Genomic DNA, 22,598 nt, shown 5'->3' on the forward strand with positions numbered 1-22,598 from the left:
GAGACAGTAATGACTATACCATGGATGAGCCACAACCATTTGAAAGTTCACATCTAATTCTTTAGTGACCTTGAGGGAGGGCATGGTCTCAATTAGGTTAGGAATGAGGTAAGAGGGATGCAAGAGAGATAGTCTGTCCTTGATCTATGGCTTCTGGGTGGAATTCAAACCCACATCTCTCTCTAGACCTGCACATTGAATTCAAAAACGCCTTACATGAATCATCCATGGGCTGCTTATACTCCCTGTTTCCCAGAGCCTAAACCCAAGGCTGCATTTCCTCCCTGCCTCTCTCCCTGTTTTCCTCTTTTCTTTACCATATCAACAGAATACTACTTGGGCACATAGATGATGAAGAACAAGGAAGGAAGGAGGGAGGGAAAGAAGGTAAGATGGAAGGAAGGAGGAAGGAAAAAGAAAAGGAAGGAAGGTATGAAACTAGAAAGGTAGGAAGGTAGGAAGGAATAAGGAGGTCAGCCAGGAAAGTAGAAAAGTAGGAAGAAAAGAAAATCTTCCATCACCAAGGTAACTAAAACTGCAGAAGAGATAATACTGTGGACATCAGAAGGAGAAGGCAGGAAGGATAAAGGCACATTCTATTCCACTTACATATTTCCTTCTTTGTCCTGAAGATTATCATAACCCCACGTAGAAATCAAACAATTGGGCTATGTCTTTTTTTTTTTTTTTTTTTAGGTACCAGGGGCCTGGGGATTGAGCCCAGGACCTTGTATGTGGGAAGCTGGCACTCAACCACTGAGCCACATCAGCTCCCATGAGTTGGCTTTCTGATTTTTTTTGCTTGTTGTTTGTTTGTTTTTGTTTTTAGGAGGCACTGGGAACTGAACCCATGACCTCCCATGTAGGAGCAGGTGCTCAACTGCTTGAGCCACATCCACTCCCAAGGCTTTGTCTTTTCCCCTTCTCAATGCCAAACCTAGCAAAGATTGCAATGTGAGTTTGCTGGTGTGGCTTGTAAGGTTAGGTAAAGATTCCATAGAAAACAACAAGAGTCCAGCATTCCACTTTTGACCCTAGTTTTGACGCAGAATTGTCTCTTTCATGTATATGCTAATTGGCCATTATGAGGTTTATTTCGGTATGAACCTTTCCCTAAATGGCCGCTAGTTTGATCAAAATCAGCTTTTATGAGCAAACATCAAGGGCAGTGAAATAACGAGAGCAGCCAGTTGGTTAAGCAAGTTTGATTTGGATTACAGGAATCTATTTTACAGATGGAAAGGAGTTCACTTAAATATTGTGTGGTTCTGATTAGCGGGATTTTGGTTAACCCAAACATGTAGTTAAGCAAATGTGATCCAGCTTGCCTTCCAGCCCCGAGGCCAGCTTCTCTAAACTCTCAAGTTAACAATATACGTCCAGACTCAGAGGACTTTTATAACATTGAATTAATTTATTTGAAGACTATTCCTGCTGCTGAAGCTCACAGTAAGTTGGTAGCTAAAGGATAATTTGCATATTGACCAAGTATCAAATGCAATAATATTTTCCCAAATCTGCAAATTATGTTTGTGACCAAAGCAATCTGATTTTAAGTGGATGGATTAAAATATGCCCAAAATGATGGAAAAAATGTGGAAAAATCATAAAGCTGTCTCTGATAGTTGTGCTTAGTGTGGTGAACTTTTCTGTCCTCTTTGAGGATGTTAATGCCCTTCTCAAGTTCTATATTATTATCTTCTGGTGAATGCTTTTTCTTTTCGTATTCATCTGTGATGGAAGGAAGTGGTCTCTTCCCAGATTTTACCAACTTCATATCCCCCCAGCATTAGCAGTTCAGAATATGCATGGTTGCCGTAGAGGGACAGTTATGGAAACATTGTGAGGGATGCGAAAGCTGAGAAAAGGTGTATGGATTATTATGGTGATGTTCAGAAAAGCAAGATCAGAGGGGTAGGTCAGTGATTTTGCTGAGTAGTAACTATGCTTAACTATGTGTGGTGACTTTATAATCATTTCTTATTCATGCATAGGATCTTTTATCAGATAATGCAATTGATTGTCCAGAAATTGGCTAATCCCAGTTTCATCTGGGGGTGTAGAGTGACACAAGCCTTGCACACCAAACCAGTAAGAGCTCCTATCTTGGTTTTGCAACTTACTGTGTTGCTTTAAGCAAGTGTCTGGGCCTCTGAATTTTAGTTACCACATGCGGGGTTCCAGAGGCTGCTGTGCCAGCTTTTTCTGAGGCAAAAATGTCTAAGCATATGTGAATTATAATTTAAAAACATATTTTATGTATATTTTGAGTCTTGTGGAGGGAATGTTTAATACTTCTGATTTATAATTTCAGAAAGAAGTCATTACTCCTTTGTTCACCAAACACTTGCCTTACTCAAGTGTTTTTCTTTTCATTGCCTCCTTCCCACCCCCTTTTTAATTCTCCAGGATTCTTGACATACGAAACAAGGATTTTCCTTTATTATTAGACTGAGCAATTTGCAGGCCACACACAAATCTTTATCAATTTACCTCATCCATGCCAGTTCAGCTTCTCTCAGCTCTTAAATCCCATTTGCCACTGAAAAAAGAAAAATTTAAAGCTGTGTGAGATGATATGACTTCAATGTTTCAGAAGTCTGTCTTGGCCAAAGATCTAATACCATGAACTAGGGGGAACAAAAAACTCATTGTGGCCAGAACAACACTGGCTTTGAGATGTGTTGAGCAAAACATGACCACTCAGGCAGCAAATGTGTCAGGGAGTACAGACACCAATATGCAGAGGCAGCTTTCTAATGGGATCCTTGGGAAGTCCCAGTTGCCCTAAAGTTGGAATAATCCTGGAGAAAAGGAGTCAGTGCTGCAGGAGTTCTGGGGATCAGGGTACAATTTGAGGATTATTATAGTTTGAAGAAGTTTGAAATGGAAGTTAGCACTTTAATAAGCTTAGGATAATGGATAAATATTTTGTCTATGTATCTATCTATTATCTATCTTTCTATTTACATCTCTCAGGAGGATTCCTCTCTTTGGAGAAGGGAGCAGCATATTTTGTGGGTATCTGTATTAGTCATCCAAAGGAGTGGTGAAGCAGAGTACCAGAAATCTGTTGGCTTTTATAAAGCATATTTATTTGGGGTAAAAGCTTATAGTTAAAAGGCCCTGAAGAGTCCAACTCAAGGTTGCCTTCTCACCAAAGTCATTTGCCATGTGTCCAAGCAAGATGGTTGCTGATCTCTGTGAGGTTTCAGCCTTCCCCTTTGGCTTCCTCTCTCCCAGCTGCAGGCTGACACAGGGGTTGTCTCTCAGGGCTTCCTCTCTCTCCTGGTGCAGGGCTATTTCTTTTCAGGCCTACTATATCAGTCTTGACTCTCTTCCCAAGGTCAGCAGCAAACTTTCAGGTGAATGGCTCATCTCTTGTCAGGGCCCCAGGATCAAACATGACAGAGCTCTCTCTCTCCCTGTGTGTCTTCCTAAGTGAATGTCCTTTTATATCAGCCCACCAAGGGGGCAGGGACTCAACCTGAGTTACACCTTACTGACATAGTCCATTCAGAAGCCCTAAATTGATTTTATCAAGTAAACTTAATCAGAGGTCCCTCATGAACTTAATATAATCAAAGGGTATCACACCCAGAGGAATAGATTACTTTACAACATAATCTTTCTTTTTTTGGGATTCACAAAAATAATCTCAAACTGTTATAGTATCCTTGAATTGAAAGGCTATGACTCTAATTCTTGAGATAGGCTTGTTTAGTCACCAACCACTCTGGAGCTCAGGGGCTAGACTTCATAAAATGCTGTTTTAAGAAGAGCTGGAACTTCTTAAAGAAATGAAGTTTGGGATAAGTGCACAAGGAGTCCTCAGGACATCCTCTGCATATCTTGATGCCTGTATGGATGATGAGAACTAAACCTACTTGTGATTTGGAAAGGAGTTTGCCACCATCCCTCTGGGGTGGGGTTCCACATCGCTCTTCAGACAGTTCTCTGTGAACCAGCTGACTTAAAACCTTAGAAAGTCACTCATCACACGGACAGCTGGATATTTAAATGGACATTTCCCCTTTGTGGAGGCTGAGACAAAAAAAAGCTCCCGCTGACATCATTCAACCCTTGGTGCCCTGTCACAGGCTCTGCTTCTGTATCTCTCTGTCATAGATTTATCTATCAACTGTGCTTCAGTTCTGATCATGACAATTCTCTGCTCAGGAACACTCAACATCTTCCCAATTTTGTCAAAATAAAGTTCATGTGTGTTAATTTGGTATTTGAGATCTTCTCTTTTACCATCCTATACTCCAGGTAAATGGAACTATGCATTGGCTCCCGCTGGGCCACTTTATCCTTTCTATGTCTTTCCTCATTGTAGTTTTACTTTGGGATGCTCTCCTCCCCATCTCTCTAGAATCAAATCCTGCCCATTTTTCAAAGCCTGTTTCCCAAGCCTTCTCTTCTAGAAGCATTCTATGATCTTCCTGCTGGAAATAATCTCTTCTTCTTCTTGATTGTTTGGTTTCTACTTTTCTCACTTATAATAGTGACACCTATACTTTCCTAATGAGACTCACCTGCAGATCCTTGATAAAAATAATGAAAACCTGTGTCCCCTCTCTGACCTAGACCTACCATTTCAGGCTCCAGGGAGGGCCCTGGAAAGAAGCATTTTTAATAAATGTCCATATGCACAGATGGTGTATTAGTCAGCCAAAGGGATGCTGAATGAAAATATCAGAAATCTGTTGGCTTTTATAAAGGATATTTATTTGGGGTAGAAGCTTACAATCACAAGGCCTAAAGAGTCCAACTCAAGGTACCATAAGAAATACTTTCTCACCCAGAGTCATTGGCCACATGTTGGAGCAAGATGGCGGGTGAAGTCTATGATTGTTCAGGCTTCCTTCTTCTTAAGGCTCTACAGTCCTAGCTCCTTCCAATCTCGGCCATATGCTGGTATAAAGCTTGTCTCTTTCCCCAGGACTGGTTTCTCTTCAGGTTCAGCTTCAGCTATAGGCTATTAGGCTCATCTCTCTTCCCAGGGCCTCTGTTGTGTCTATGGAGCTGTCTCTATTCATCTGTGTTCTTCTCCTGCATGTTTACTTCCTGGGGCTCCAGCTCAAAATTCCCTTCTCTGCCATGTGGTTTCTCTGACTGATGTGGTCCAATCAAAGCCTTAATAATTATTTAATCAAGAAAAAATGAAACCTCTGAATCCAATATTAATCTCATATGCTCAGAGAAACAAACCTGTTATAAACATAATCCACTATCTATTTTTGGAATTCATAAATAATGCCAAACTGATACACATGGTAGCAAACTTACTGTCAGAAAAGTTTGGTAAACATAACACTGATACTCAGCCGCATTGGAATCACCTAGGCACTTGTTATAAATGTAGACTCTCACAGCAGCTCCCAGGCCTACTGAATCAGGACCTACATTTAAATAAGGTTCTCAGGTGATTCCTATACACATTAAATTTTGAGACCCATGTCTTACATATGTATCTCTTGCTACTTTGCATTTTAGTTAATTACACAATCCAAATTCTTTATATTTAATACCTCATTGTTTACTCAAAGAAAATATTATTCTCAGTTTCCAGATAGGTGAGACTTCAGTTAAATTGAACTAGATGAAATTGTTGATCTTAGGTAGTTTTCTGACCCACTGAAAATGGCAATTTCATATGTTTAACTTAGTAAGTGGTGGTGGAGCTGGGATTAGAACTCTGGTAATTTGACTCAGAGCCCTCTCTTAATCCTTGTCCTATTATTGTAACTGACAATTATTAAATGTCAATAACTTGATTTTTAATGTTAAAGAAAATCTTCAGATTAAAATACATTATTTAAGGTCCACATTTAGTACACATGATAGTACATACACATGGGAATGCACTTAATTAAACCACATGAAATAAGAAGGATAGGAGGGGGTGGGGAAAGGAGAGAGTAAAGGAAGCAAATGAAGTTGTACACTTTTAACTCCATTTAGTGCATGTGGAGTTGGAGACGACAGATATTAATGCAAATTTTCTTCCAGACAAATGGAACTCAATATGCCTTTGTTCTGACTTATAATTATTTCAATTTGGTTCTAAATCTCAAGAACTGCAATTTTAGACTATGACTGCACTGTAAAGTTGTTCCTGTCTGTTAATCTTCAGGCAGAGTAAATTTACAGTAATAGCTTTGTATGGTTTTGTGTGTTCAAGGGTCAAAGTTTGTGAAATCTGTGGGAAACTGGAAAAAGAAGGAAAGATTTCCTGCCAAACTATCTGATATGTTTGACCCTTTGGAGTGGCTATATACACAATGAAAACACACCAAAGAAAATGTCCATCAAAAGGTGAACATGTAGTTCGTTCCCTCGCCCTGAAAGAAAGTATAAAACCATTTCCTATTTGAGGGTTATAATCAACTAATTTCTGTGTGTGTGTTGTTCACAGAAGATTGACGCTGTCACAAGCCTACATTTCTCACAGGGAATATTTGTTTATCTGTGAAGTTTGCTGACAACCCTATCTTGCTACAGTTCTTAGTCTTAACAAAAGGGCTTTATATGTAGGTGTAAATAATATTTCTATATTTTAAAATGATAATCATTACAGTGACTAGCATTTAAGTAGAGGAGAAAGAACAAAGGTATGTTTTAAAGACATTTTGGGCTACTTGAAATGGGACTGGTGGAAGTGACCAGAGATAACTAGCTTAGTGACTGGTAGTCAGAAAGAAGTCGGTGAGAAGCCCATTTGTGTCATGTCCTTTTTAATTATGTGGGGGTATGAGTCATGGAGCTGGACATCTGGAACTTGAGTGGTCCCTAAAAATGTACCTGCAGACAAATAATATTCCAAATCCTTGCTCATTCCTGTACAATGTTTCGCCTAGGTAAAGTTTCTCATAAAATATCTTATAGTTCAGAAAATTGGTGTGAACTAGATTAATCACACTCTTTTACTCAAATATCACTCATTTCCCTAAAAGCGTTTATTTTATATGTACCACACATACATTTTAAGAACCTGAATCATGAAGGTTAAGAAAAAATGGCAAATAATTTATCTTAAATGGAGCTGGGCACTTGCTGGTTGCCCTCTTTTTACACAGGCAATCCAAAGACCATCAGTCCTCAGACCCTGGCAAATAAAGCTCAAGAACTGATAGAGTACTGAATCGTTCCAAAGGATGCCCTCATTTAGCAATGTCTTAAATAAAACTTTACCGGATTACCTCAGCTTCAGAAAGAAAACTAAGTAAAAAAGATGAAAATGGTCTTTCAATTCACACAAAAAATGCAAGTTCTGATTTGCCAATGAAATTTAGGCTGATTTTTAAAAAAAGAATTTCTCACTGATCATAGTTGTTCTCATTTTTCTAGGTCATTAGATCGCAGAAAGAGGCTGATGGATTCACACCTGAATTATACCAATTTACATAAGCTAATGAAAATCAACCACTGTCATAAAAAAATTAGCCAATTCATTACCGTGACAGCAGCAGGGCATGAGGGAAGGGAAAAGACTGGCTATCCCCTGGGAAGCCATTAATCTTATTCTTCCAGTGCGCTAAAGGTGTGGAAGAGGATATTAAATGCACAGGAATCATCTCAACTGATGAACATATGAACTAGCAACATTAGTATAAGAAATAAATATGAATTGATATTAGAAATATGGCTGGTTCTTAAAAGGATCCAGCCAGGAAAACACAACCCAAGTCAGGTGATTTTAATAGAGGGAATTTGATATGGCAAATACATAGAAGATCTAAACAAGCAGAGGAAGGTGAGTCCACTCAGAAACTGAGCTGGAGGGACAAAGTGAGGTGGTTGTCTTTCCAAAGCCTGGGAGCTGAGGTGCTGTGACAGGAACTGAGACCATGGAAAGGATACAGAAATGGGAGAAGCTGTCCACATCAGGGAGATTGGAAAGTCATGCCCTGACTTTGCTCTTCTTTCCAACCTTCAGTCTCTTTCCAGTGCTTCCCCTTCACTAAACTGAGCTGGAAGCCAGTAACAAGGAAGCCTGGAAAACATATAATTTCTTGAATGAGCAAGGGGAGGTGTATCAGTTTCCTATTGCTGCTGTAACAAATTACAAATTTCAGTGACTTAAAACAATACAGTTTTTTTCTCTTTAAGTTCTAAAGGTCAGAAGTATAGAATAGGTGTCAGCAGGCTGGTTCCTTCTAAAGACTCTTGGAGGAATCTGTTTCCTTGCCTTTTCCAGCTAGAGGCCACCTGCATTCTGTGACTCATGGCTCCTTCTGCTGTCTTCAAAGTATACTCCATCCTTTGGTTCTGTAGTCACGTCTTCTTATCATCTTGCCTCTTTTTTAATAAGGACCCTTGTGATTACATTGGGCCCACTCAGATAATCCAGGAGAATCTCCCCTTCTCAAGATTCTTAACTTATTCTCATCTGCAAAGCCCTTTTTGCAATATAAGGTTGTTTTCACAGTTCCAGGGATTAGGACGTGGATCTTTGAGGGGTCTACCACAGGAAGGAAGGTAACAGATCTGGGGGTAAACAAGCAAGTGACTGGCTCAGTAGGCCTCTTGCCAGTTCTAAACAGACTTCATCTATTCTTTCCAGATGCTCTTTTTGCACTTAATACCATATTTCTGCTAGCTCAATTCTTATGTAATAGTCACTGGATAGGTTTCTGGAGGCAAAGCAAGGTGCTCATTTACACTGAGGTCCTAATAAAATTGTATTCTAGCAAAACCTAGTTGGGAGCTATTTAATGGAATCATTTTGAACCAAGCAAATGCTGAGATGGAAGCAGAGGGTGGAGAAGAAAGAAATAGAGTCTTTTTAGACCTAGTGGCCTCTAACCATTGACTAGCCAGACCCTTAAATGAGAAGAACCCTGTGTGTAAGCTGAGTAGTTTCAATGTGCTTTTTTTTTTCTTTCTGAGTCCTCCATGGGAAACAAATCAGCAGGAACCTTCTGGTCTTTAAATCTTTCCCTTGGATGGCTGGAGCAAGCATGCCCCATCCAGCTTTTCCTACCAAGCCAAGTTGGCCACACATAGATCATAAATGTGAGTCATTTCCAGAGAAAGTGAAGACCCAATTAGGCAAGAGATCTACCCTAAGCAATTGGAAAGTTTGGAACTAGTTTTCAGGGAAAACAAAACCAAAAGTCTAACAACATAACTTATAAATATTTTTCTCCTTCTCTACTCTCTCTCATCCTCTGAGAAATTTCTTTTTTACCAGTCAAACATTTTTTTCCCCTTTCCAAACAAATACTACCTATTCCCCACTCCCATTTCTTGTTAACCTTTACTCTGCTTTCTTTCTCTGAATTTGCTTTTCTAACCATTTCTTATAAGTGACATACAGTATTGGTCTTTATATGCCTTGCTTATTTCACTGAGCATAATGTTTTCAAGGTTCTTCATGTTGCAGCATGTCTGAGAGCTTCTTTCTTCCTTTTAGCTGAATAATATTCCATTGTGTTTATGTTCTAGTTTGCTGAAATGAAATAGACCAGAAATTGGATTTTACAATGGGGATTTATTAGATTGTAAGCTTACAGTTTTGAGGTTGATAAAAATATCCAAATCAAGGCATCATCAGGTGATGCTTTCTCCAAAGACTGGCTGTCAGTGATCCTGGACTCCTCTGTCACATGGCAAGGCACATGGTCTCTCCCTTCTCTTCTGGGTTTTGTTGCCTCCAGCTTCTGGCTTCCTCTGTCTTTCTCTCTTTCTCTCTCTGTATTCATCCCATTTATAGAGGATTAAGACCCACTTGGGTCATGCCTTACTCAAGTAACCTAATCAATAAGACCTACCCCCAATAGGTTAACCCACAGGAATGGATAAATTCTAAAAGCATAGTTTTCTTGGGGATCTAGTCAGCTTCAAACTGTCACATAGTATGCACCACATTTTCTTTATCCATTCATTTGTTGATGGACACTTGGGTTGTTTCCATCTTTGGGTCTGAGAGTTTTTAAGCATTGCCTCTCCTTCCTCACTAATCAGTCAACAGAAGATTCTGATTTGTGAATGGCAATGTTCTCCCATGTAAGGTTTCCCAAGGAAAGATCTATGGGGTAAAGATGACAGAATACAGAGCATTTTCCAAAGCAACCATACTCTTGATAATTCTTTCAAGAAATTTAGGAAGAATGATTACTGAGACAAACTCAGACACAACTAGGCCCTACCTCAGGGTGTTTTCTTCTATTCTGAGAATATTCTCTGCATCTTCATCTTTCTAGTCACAGTGGTCTAAACTATGAAAAACATCTTGAGTCTATGCTTGAGTTATATGCAGAAATTAGAGTTCTATGTAGGGTGTAGGTCTCCATATTTCAGTGGCATGATAAACACTCACGCAGCCAGCCCTTCTACAAGAGTTTCTATGGCCACTATCTTTGCAGGCTGTGGATACATTTGCAGTCTATCCTGGTTTTTGTAAATGGGAATTTCAGATGGAGAGAGATGTTTGGGATCATGAAAGGACTTGGGCCTCATGTGATGACTGCTTTGGTCAGTATTGTATTACTCTACAACCTCATGATTGTGGCTATTTGGTAGGGCAGCCAAAAATTTGATAGAAGCCTTGACTTGGTTTAACCTAGGACTGGAAGATCCAGCAGGAGCTTGGAGCACAATTTGCTAACTGAGGAGCTCCTTTTAAGATACACAAGCATTATGGTAGGGAATAAGATTGTAAAAAAGCTAGTCAGTCATATTCTCAACCCCAACATATGCTAGCAGGGCATCAGAATTTTGTTGAGGATAAGGGACATTCGTTTTTGAAGTTGTGTGTGTGTGTGTGTGTGTGTGAGAGAGAGAGAGAGAGAGGAAGAGAGAGAGAGAGCACAAGAGAGAGCAAAGCAGGTGTCTATTCTCTTTTGGCCAAGAAAGAGGGTACAGTAGGATAGGGATAAGGAAAGCAAGACAATAATAAGTAGAATCAGTAGAATCAGTAGAATCAATGTTTCTATTGAACATTTCAAGAGTCAAGTGCCCTTGTAATGTCCTTCTTGGTTAGGTAAGCAACTAAGGAGTTATGTACAGGTTTGCTCTAAATTTTCAAGCTGTGTGGGACTAAGTTGGTACAATTCTGTAATAGAGATGTATTATTTATGGTTACAGTGGGCTTTTAAAGCTGCTTCCAAATCCTGATTCTAGGAGGCTTTTTGTGCCTGCTATACCAAATGGACTCTAATCTTAAATGAAAGTTTCATTTAGCTCTGTGTAATGATAAATGTTTTTTTTTGAGTAACCTGCAAATAAATTGGTATGTTGCTTTGTTAACTAGATCATACGCCCTAGACCTAGCTCCCTATGAGGAACCAGTGTGCTGTTTGCTGGTGGAGGTGGTGGTGGTGTTTGTAGAGGAAGTTAAATAGAGAGTTATGGAGATGTATCCCTTAGTTGTCTGTTCATATTATGGAAAAGAACTTGAACAAGAATCTCATTTTGTCCAAAGATAAATCATTCTTAGACTTTTGACTCTTGCATCTCTATGTACTGAGAACAGGGTCTGTATTTTCCCATCCTTGCTTACTTATTTCTGACATGCAGAATGTGCTACAGTATTTTCAATACTAAATGAGAGAATTCAGCGAAAGGCTAATGGCAAGGCAACAATAATAAAGTAATATAATTTCTTGGCTCAAATAAGATTGTGTATATGAAAATATTTAGTTAACTGAAAAGAATCCTTTTTAGATTATATTCAAATTTTCTATGTTTCAAAGATGCTTCTTGAAATGAGGAGATGATTTTAAAAAGGAAGCTTAAAAATCAGTATATTGACTTTAAAATGGAATATGGAATGGGAAGTTAAGACTTAAAATGTACAGTTTCTATTTTGAATGAAGGAAATATTTTGATAATGGATGGCAGTGATGGTAGCACAACATTGTGGATGCAATTAACAGCACCGAAATACCTTTCTGAATATGATTAATAGGTGAAATGTTAGATTGTGTCAATGGTAACAGAAAAATTTAAAAGAAGTCCAGTTAACTATATTGCACAGTGAATCCTAAGTTTAACCATGGACTTTAATAAATAGTACAATTATAAAAATACACTAGAATCAATTGTAACATATGTTCCACAGCAATGCAACATGTTAGTGGTGGGGTGGTATATGGGGATCTTCTATTTTATGCATGATTGTTATGTAAACCCACAACTTCTCTAATAAAGAAAAAAAAGTCTCATCATCAGAAGGAATCTTGCTGTGGTCCTTTATTTTTTTTTTAACAGTCACATAAGGAAGCATTTATTTGAGGTTTAACGTGAAATCATACAAATAAAATTTGTATAAATACAAAACCTCACCGAAGCATAATACAAATAGCAGAGCACAAAGTAAAAACAAAGAAAACCGACTGGCAGCTGTATTTGGTTTGACACAGTTGTGTCTTAGACACTAGAAAGTCATTTACAAAATAATCATCTTAGGTCAGGGTTCTTAACCTTTTTTGTTCCTTGGACCTCTTTGCTAGTCAGCTGGAAACTACGGACTCCTTCTCAGAATGTAGCAGCAGATAGTTTTTTGAGACTCAGCTAGTGTCAGGTCTAACAACTACTATGATTTTGAAGTATGGATGAGTGTAAGTGATTCTTTGAGATATGCAACAACTGTAATGTGATATATGAAATGAATATTACTATAATTTATTGCATAATTTATGAGTGAAAGAAAGGCTACATTTCATTTAGAGGTCAGAGAAAATAAAGATAATAAGTTGATTTTTGTTTTTCATTTCAAGCTCATGGACCCCTTGAAATCTTTCCATGGACCCCTTGGGGATTTGTGGGCCCTGGGTTAAGAACCCCTGTCTTAGATCAACAGAAGATCATTCTTCAATGTCATCCTTCAAGATGGGTTACTTTAGCATTTCCTCGTCTTTTCCAATGTCCTCCTTTAGTACAGCTGATAGTTGTTTTGGTGATTGCCCCCTTGATTACCCCCTTGAGATGCCTTGCCTTCTGTGCTCTGATGGCCACTGTGGTTTGAATACCCCTGTCCATATCCTTAGTTTCTATAGTTAGCCCCAGTACAATCATATCCACCATAGCCACTATTGTTTGATCACCCCATAGGCACTATTGTAATTTCCATATCCTTGATCATAATAGCTTTTATTTTTAAAAATTTATTTCTATATATTTCTCTCTCCTTCCCCCGCCCCCCACCCTATTGTCTGCTCTGTGTCCATTTGCAGTGTGTTCTTCTGTGTCCACTTGCATTCTTGCACTGGGAATCTGTGTCTTTTTTTGTTGTGTCATCATGCTGTGTCAGCTCTTTGTGTGTGCAGCACCACTCCTGGGCAGGCTGCACATTTTTTTGCATGGGACAGTTCTCCTTGCAGGGCACATTCCTTGCATGTTGGGCATCCCTACGTGGGGGGCACTCTTGCGTGGCATGGCACAGCTTGTGTGTGGCAGCACTGCACGTGGGCCAGCTCATCACATGGGCTAGGAGGCCCTGGGTATTGAACCCTGGACCTCCTTTATGGTAGGCAGACACTCTATCAGTTGAGCCACATACACTTCCCCATAATAGCTTTTAAATCCTTGGTTCCAGTTTTGGCCCTGACTTTGTCCAGGATCCCTAGTACCACCTCATCTACCAGCTGCAGCCCTCTTCCTCCTCCTTGTATTGCTATTGCTGCCTATATACCTACCTCTTTGGTTTACGCAACTTTGATTTCACACTTCCCAGAACCAGTTGGATAATACCTGCTTTCTAATAATTCTTTCCTGGTTCTTCATCTGTATATGTGATAAAGCAAAATCCTCTTTATTTCATTTGTTTTTGTATCCATAAGAAGTTCAATATTTTCAATCTCTCCAAGTGTTCCAAAATATTCTTTTATTTGTTCTTCAGAAGTATCTGAGGTTAATCCACCCACAAAAACTTTTTTGGTGGATTCTTTCCCTTTTAGTACTTTTACCCTTTTGGGGTCTATCAATTTGCCATGTAGTTTGTGTTCCTTCAGTTCCAAAACCTTATCAACACTAACAGCATCTTTGAAAAGCTCAAATCCAAATCCTCTTAATCTTCCAGTGACTGGATCTGTCTTAATTGTGCAGTCTACACCCTCTCCAAATTTAGACAAATATATCATTCTTGCTTGTATCCCAGCTCAAGCCTCCAATGAACATTTTATTGTTATCTGTTGATTCTTGCTCACCCTGATCTTGGATCCCTCTGAGAATTCCTCTACCTCAGTTGTACTCATTCAGGCACTCTACGGTGGCCAAGTTGTCTGCACCGAGATGCTAGTGCACAGACTGAGTCCCAGCCGTGGCAGCAGTGGAGTGTTGTATGAGCTGGATTTAAAATGGTGGCAGAAGAGCTTGCAGTCCTTTCTTGAGGTATGGCTTTAAGACTACAGTTGTAGGGTTTGGCTAGATTTTGCATTCTTATCTGTTGGGGATTCATTGCAGCTAAAGATGGGGTCTAAGTATACAATGTAAATAAAGTTTCCCTAAGATAATGTTAAGGGACAGCCCAGTGAGAATGAGTTATTTGTAAACTAGGGAAGTCTTTCTGATGCCTTTTTACACCAAATGAGAAATTGGTACCACAAAAATCACAAACACCTGCCACTGTCTGGCCTTGACTTAAGATATTTCTTAATTTGAAAATTTATCAGAAAATGTTGTTTATTATTAAAGAGTGTGCCTATAGCCAAAGTTATTTTGTATCAAGGAGAAGGCAGAGAGATAAGAAAACATAATTTTGAGTACTTGGATTGTATGAAACACTGAGTAAATGAAAAATCTTAATAAAGAAGGGAATTTAAAAGAGGTATTAGCAGGGGAGTGGGTGTAGTTCAGTGGTTAGAGCACCTAGTTTCCATGTAGAAGGTTCTGGGTTCAATCCTGGGTACCTCCTTAAAAATAAGTATTAGCAAAGAGGGAGATACTGATATTTTAGTTGTGACTTTAACACAGGACTAATTATGGATATATTTCTTTACCTTTAGATATCTTGAATTTCCATTTTTGAGAATTCCTATTCATTCCCATCTCATGAATAAGCTAGAGAAGATAGCAGATTGAAAACACACGTCAACTTCACCTATTACCCCAAAGCTTTGAAATGGTAGAAGTTGCCTTTTAAAATATAGTGAATTCATTACTGTGCTAGAAAACCTGAAAGAAGACATAAGCAAGCCAGGAATTTAACAAGTATACATAAGGGTTAATGTAGAAAAAAGGCAGAGATATAAAATCTAAAAACATAGGTGGGGGAAACAAAGCACTGTAGATAATAAAAACCTTTCTGGAGGGACCCCAGACTCAGTCCAAAAAGTGAAAGCAGAAAGAGAATCTTGGACAATCAATGGAAGAGTAATTGAAGAAATGCATTTGGAAGTCCTTGGTCATTCCTCTTTCTTCAGTTTACTGAGCAAAAGAAAGTAGTAGAACTTTCCTCTAGGATAAAAATCAGATAATTGTCTTCAAAACAAAATAAACTATCTGAGGTACATTCCCAGCATCAGTGTTGGATCTAGGTAGAGAAGAAAAGCAGACTGAAGCAATGTAAGATCTCTACAAGGAAACTAAGAGGGAAAAAGAAAAAGGGGGAATGGAACAGCTGATTTCAGTTGTTTGCTACCAGAATAAGTTCTGAGTATAGCTCTTTGTAGAGTGAATTCTGACCCAAGACACACACAGATTGGGTGGTAGGGCTCAAAAGACAGATTGTATGTTTAGTTATAGAACTAGAAATTCCAGGAGAATTTAGGAGTTTCCACACTTAAAACAAACTACCCACATAGTCAATCAATTTACTTATCAATTCTGCATTCAGCCACAAGGTTTTTGCTATTGAATTAGAATCTTCACTTATTGATAGGAGAACAGGGATTCTTACATAGAGATTCAAACAGTTCCCTGAGAATCACTAAACACTTGAGGAAAACCAGAAGGACTCTGGACAAGTTTACTGCCACAGAATAGAGTGCTATGAAAAAAGCAATGAGAATTGTTGGCAATGAAGACTGATACAATTTTTTTTAAAGCAAGTATCAGATGGGATGGACATTAGGTTGGTCACAGCTGAAGATACAATTCACGAACTGGAAGATATTGCTGAGGAAGGCCCCAGAACTTAGTCTAAATATGCAAAAAGAAAAATATAAAAATGTGTGAAGGAAAAGTTAAGCTATGAAAGATAAGATTATTTAGAACCCAGAGTTCTTTATCTAGTAAAATATTCAAGTATTTCATAGAAAATATTAAATAGTCAAGGACTTCATAATGTTACTGTCCTTAGAGCATCTCTGAGAGAATACTTAGAGAATGTACTCCACTGAAACAAAAAATGATCTAAGAAGATGGAAGACTTGGGATAAAAAAACTTGTTCTTGAGTGTTTCTTTCATCGTTTTCTTGTTCTGTCTGAATGTTGGCTATTTCCTGAGAGGATGTTTCTTTCTCTAAAGCCCTTCAACACCAAATTGCTTGGAGTTGGAATAGATGTTCTCCTTGCCCCTATTTTCTGTTCTCAAACAAAATTTCCCCATTCCCTAAAAATCTTAGTTAATTTGAAGTGAATATTTTCATATGGAACCCCACACTTTCTTTGTTACAGAAATTCCCCCACAGCTTGTGACTCATAATTCACCGAAGACTTATCTTCTTTCTCTTCACACTTAAGTCACAATTCTTGGTAATTTCATCATCCATTTAGTTCTTGAACCTTCTCATTTCCAGTGACCATTTTCTTTACTCCCAAGGTCATATACAACAACTGCCATAGACTTTGTCATATACAGCTGTACCAATTCTGAAATCTCATTATCATGCTGACTACTACCATTTGCCTTTCCAGCTCATTATGCTAGTAGCTTGATAGCTAGAATTTTTCAACCTCATTGGGGTCCCATTCTTGGCTGGTCACTAACAGCATGTTTTCAAATCCAGTGGCCAATTCTCAGCTATTGCATGGATCCCCCAGCAGCACTGTAGAGTGAGGACCCCTTCCTTCTTATTGGATCTCTTCTTTTCTTGGTTTCCAGGGCACTACACTATTTTCCTTCTATCTCACTGGCTGCCCCTTTCTCTTCTTTACCAATTATTTTTTTTCCCTCTTTCTCATTTCTGTATTTCAAAATAACATTTTCCTTGTTCATTATATCCCATCTAACATTACTTTTGACCATGGAAATCATTTTACCATAAAAGAAGTGAGGCAATGATGATCTAAATGCATTATAAATTATATAAAACATTGGGAAAAGAAAAAAATTGATCAGGAAACACAGATATATATACTTCAGAACAAGAAGAAAATAAATATGCATAGTTAACAAAGTCCTTGTTTCTTAACTGGTCATAAAGCATTAGTTGGCCTTTATAACTGTCTTCTTCCATGTTATCTTTATCTTTGTTCTCAGCTGGGATCTTATCTAGTCAGGATATTTTTATCTGGTAAAGTGAAAGGTCTTTTGTGAAAGGTCTGATCTCTCAATGGTCTTACTTATATTAGGTTTCTGAAGGATATGAGTCCTTAGATGTCTTATTTATACTTGGTAAGTTTTTAAAACTTTCATCATAGGCTTCAGATATAGTAGAAAGTGCTCCAGAGAATCCCTTAGTTTCCAGACATTCATCTTTCTGCCCTTTGTTCAGCATTGATTTGACATTTCTTTGATAATTAGGAAAAATAATTCCCAGCAGTAGAGTAATTTCTCCTTCTTTGCTATGTTGCTCAGTGGTATGATAGCCTAATATGATCAGGTAGCCAGTTTCAACTTTCCATTCCATGGAACATTTGTTGTGTCTTTTAGTGGGGCTGTTTCTCACTTGGGAACTAATAACTTTAGCAGACTCCAAAGATATAAGAAAGGTGACAAATGTATTTCATGAATGGTTTATAAGTTTTATTAATGAAAGAAGCCAATCCTACTTATATACTTGGCTTATGGCTTTATATATTATGACTATGAGTAGAAACAACACAATTTATTGGATACTCTTTAGGAGACTACTCTGTATCTTATAGGAAAGCACCCCAGCCTTGCAAGGTACTGTTTACAAGCTGATGCTATAATTGAGTTTTCAATAGGCCATTATATCATTCTAAAACACCAGCTTCTTTTGGATAATGGGATGCATAGTAAGGCCAGTGGATCCTGGAGCTGGAGCCTGTTTCCTCCTGTCGTAGTTTATCAGCGAAGCTATGGAAAATACCATACGCTGGTTGGCTTAAATATCAGGAATTTATTGGCTCAGAGGTTTGGAGGTTAGAAGTCCATAATCAAGGTATTGGCAGGGCTTGCTTTTTCCCTGGTTTCCACTAGTTTCTGGCTTCCACTTCTGTGTCCAATCTCCTTGGCTTAAGACACCTTCAACCATATGGACTAAGGCCCACCCTGATTCAATCTGACTTCCTCTAAGAGGGATCTTCAAAGTTCCTATTCACAAATGAGTCTATACTTTACTAATAAGACTTCCAAAGGTCCTATTTAAGAATGGGTCTGCACCCACAGGAACACAGATTAAGATTTGAAAATGTCTTTTGTGGGGTACATGATTTCACCCAACACCTTCCCTGTGCACCCAACTATCATATGAGTTTATCGCATTGGCTGAAAGTAAACTGTATGCAGAACCCTGCTGAAAAGGAAGTCTGAGAAATGTAGATTTCCAGCCTCTGCCATACAGTGGAGACCAGATAAGGGGGTAGAAAGGCATACTGATTGCCAGTTGATAAGATCCAGTACTCCTTGCTCTGTTACATATGTAGGGTCTCTGCACATGTAACTGCTCTCAAAAGGTCTTCCTTGGCCACATTCTTAAAATATCATCTCCCTTGCTTTGGTCTCCTGATTTTATTTTATAAAGCAAATATAATGGTCTAAAATGATAATGTTTAGTTACTTGTTTACTTGTTTAATGCCTCTCTGTCCCTCTATTATATGAACACCATGAGGGCAGGATACATGGTCCTAGGACAATTTTGAAAATACTCAAATATTACTTAAGTGAATGTAAGAGACAATAATGCACAAATGAACCATTATACCCATTAACACTAATAGTCAAGCAAAATTAATGTACCATTATAAACCTGGAATTTCATTCAATAAAGGAGACAAAGGGAGGTAGAGGAGGGATTTAAAAGTATGTTAAGTTTCTTGTCTTTTTTTGTCTTTTTCTTTGAATGTGTATGCATGAGGCTGGGATATAGATACTCATTAATACTGGTGACAGATGGTAAGATGTGTTTAAACAGTATGTTTTATAACACTGGAAGCTTCTAGTTAAAGTTGTGCATTGAACTTATTTATTAGCTTCTACTCCCTTTCAAAGACCCATTAAAAGTATAGGGAAAAGGTTTTTTTTTAAGCTGTAATCCCACAAAGCAAAATAGACCTGGAGAGGAGACAACAGCCACCACATTTTGGGAACTGGAAAGTAGAACATTAAGGGGTTGCTGACCCAGCAAACAGAATTTTAAACTGGCCACAGGGTGAGTGAAGAAGAAACCCGATATACACCACGGAATCCCTACTTCTCTGGAATTGGCAGCTCCAGTTTCACCTCAAAGTGGGAGGTGAAGGTAATGCTAAATTCAACATGATCGGCTGAAACCTTGTTTTAAGAGACCGGCTCCTAGTTCCTCAGCCAATCTAAACAACTGCATGTCTGTCCCTGCCCTCTCCTGGCAGGTTTTTTCTCTGAAGTGTATGAAATGAGGAAGCTGCATTGGGGTCACTGGGCATAGTTGCAGGTGGGGATATCACACTGAAAATATAAGAGTAAGCCAAAATTTACTTCCTATCTTGTAAGACCGCCCACACTCTCTTCCCCAATTTGGCTGCCAGAATGCTGGGACAGAATTATGCCCTACCAGCATGGCACTGACCCCATCCAAGAGGCCTAAAAAGACTGTCTTTGGGGCTTCTCCAGCATGGTGGTGCAGCCAGACCCTCTGTCACCATGAAGCCTTAGGCACAGAGCTTATATCCAGCTTATAGCATCCCACTCTTAAAGAGAGGATGACAAGAATCACAAGACATTTGGGAGAAGTGTCTTACATGAAGGCCAGAGATCAAGGGGGGAAAAGGAAAAGAAAGAAGCAACTTGGAGAAAGCAGGGACTGTGTAGCAAGGTAAAAACAAAAAACGAAACAAGCAAAAACAAACACACATACTATCACTAGTATCTGTAGAGAGAGAAGTTACTCCATTTATGAAATAAAAGCTGGAAGCTATAAAAATAAAACAAGAGACAAAAATAAGAGCTTGTGGGATTAAAAAGAAAACAGAAATTTAAAACTCGGTAGAAGATTTGAAGGATAAAATTGAGAAAAACTCCTAGAAACTATAGCAAAATGACCAAAAAAAAAAAAAAAATGGGGAGAAAACAAGAGAAATTTAGAGGACCAGTTAAAAAGTTCCAGATGCTTCAGAAAATTAAAATGGAGAAAATAGAAAGCAGGACACTTTTAAATAATTCAAGGAAAATTTACCAAACTGAAAACTGTTTTCCAGATTGGAAGTATACATCAAATACTCGACACAATGGATGAGGACTTTTAGAACAGTGTGTACAAAGAGAAGTCCAAAATGCTTGGGAGGAAGAAAGCAGGGTGAGAGAGGGAGAAAGAGAAGGAGGGAGACAGGAAGAGAGAGGGAGGGGGGAGAGAGGGAGGGAGAACAAGAGAGGGAGAACCCAGACAAACACAGAGATATATTTATAACTATGTCCAATACACCATTGTTTATAATGACAAAATAATGAAGAAATCTAAGTGTCCACCAACAGGGGATTGAATAAATAACTGTGATAAACCCTTATGATGAAAGTGTATATCATCATGAAAAAGAATGTGGCAGAAGTATACGTACTAAATCTCCTAACATGAACAGTTCAAGGAAAACGCAGGTAGTAAAAATAGATATTGAGGTTCCACAGTGTTTTGTTGAGGGGCAAAGTTACTATGGAAATTTAAAGTAAACCAGATCTCAAATGGAGCTTGGGTTACTCTGAAGGGTTTTTTTGAAGAAGTGAGTAGGTGGGAAGAAAAGAAAGCCTAAGAGTTGGGCTGGAAAAGACTAGAAGAACAGGAATTTTAGGAGGGCATGATAAAACCAGTGATGGTGTGCATGAAAGCAGAAAATGTGGAGAAAGCCAAGCACCTGTAGAGGAAGGAAGAGAGGCCTGCTACCCTAAGGTGAAAGATCATGAAAGAAACATGTCAAGACAGGGAAAAGCCACATGGAGAATGTTGTTGACCTGCCATGCTCCTTCCCTTAAGAGAATTTAAAGAAGCATAAGTAGAAGATGCTTTGGTGACTAGATGATTATTTAGAAGGAGGAAAGTTCTTGATTGTGTATTTCTTAAGTCATGGAAGAAGTTAGGAGAAAGAGTTCTGTAATTTCCACCTCCTCTCACCCAATCCCCAGAATTTAGCCATAGGATAGTCAATTGCTTTTTCTTACATAGTTTAGGACAGGCTTCAGAAACCTTTAAATGTGGTGTGCCAAAATTCTAACTTCTAAACTGCTGGCATTAAGAGGACCATGAATCATCCTGGTTCTCCCATGTAGGTATGAATGGTGAATGGGAAGGGAAGTTTTGATGGGGAAATGAGCAAAATGTATATCACTTGGCAGTGGTAGTCATTCTGTACTGGGTATCTCATTTGCCCCTCTGCGCTTATCCCTCCCTTCTTGATGCTTTCTACCCAGGGAATCTGACCTGTGTAGACTATATCAGTAGGCCACTAGCCCTTGGGCTTCAGGTTGGGTTCAGCCCAGGAGGCAGCATTTGCAGGAAATTGACTGAAGGGCAGAGAGTGAGTTCAAGGTGTGAGTCCTGGCTTCCTTCCTGCCTGACTGCCTCCGGCTGGCTGTGTCCCGCCAGCCAAGGCCACTGCTATTCACAAGGTGGCCCTTTCTCTGTACATGAGCTTTCTCTTCCTGGGTCATTTTGCTGCTTAGTATATTTTGAGATCCTTTCTAAGCCTTACTAGATGTGTGACCTTGAACAACTCTCTCAACATATTTGAACTTCAGTTTTTTTAATGAGAGTTAAATGAGCCAATATATGAAAGGGTTAGCATAGTCCTGCCTATATTATCATAAGACCTGTAAGCTTAAGCATACTCTGTCCAGATGGCTCTCTCTTGTTGGCATGATTCCAACTCTTCATGCCCTGATCATCACTCGAAGAGTTTCAGAAGTGGATTCTATTTCTTGCTATTGCGTTACCAGTGACTTCTAGTTTTTATTATTACATTGTGATATTCTGGTAAGCTTTTCACCAGAGAGCATCTTATAATTCCACACCTCTAAAAAATGCCAACAATATAGATACCTCAGCTGAAAATAGTGTCAGATATGGCAATGGTGCTGGTGGCAATATCGACAGTGGTTCTGGACAGGGAGGGCTGGGTTGGAGAGAGAAGACACTTTATTGCTATGTAATAATATCTAAATGCCATGTGTGGAGAAAGTATATTAGTATCTGATATGCAATATCCCAGAAAGGAAGCCTATATTTCCTTGTGGTAGAGACACTAATTGCCTCCCCAAACCCATTCTCTGCTTACCCCTAAGCTGGGCACATTGCTATTTGTCAAAAAGTCTACCTTCTCTTGCCTCCCTTGTGAT

General features: G+C 38.8%; 1 pseudogene; it reads right to left on the reverse strand.

Moving 5' to 3' along the window:
- Nucleotides 1–12,883: 12,883 nt before the first annotated feature.
- The window catches only part of LOC101411316 (heterogeneous nuclear ribonucleoprotein D-like pseudogene), a 39,114-nt pseudogene continuing 29,399 nt past the window's right edge, over nt 12,884–22,598 (reverse strand).

Source organism: Dasypus novemcinctus, chromosome 2 (genome assembly GCF_030445035.2).
Source record: "Dasypus novemcinctus isolate mDasNov1 chromosome 2, mDasNov1.1.hap2, whole genome shotgun sequence".
In the NCBI taxonomy this organism is placed as follows: Eukaryota; Metazoa; Chordata; class Mammalia; order Cingulata; family Dasypodidae; genus Dasypus; species Dasypus novemcinctus.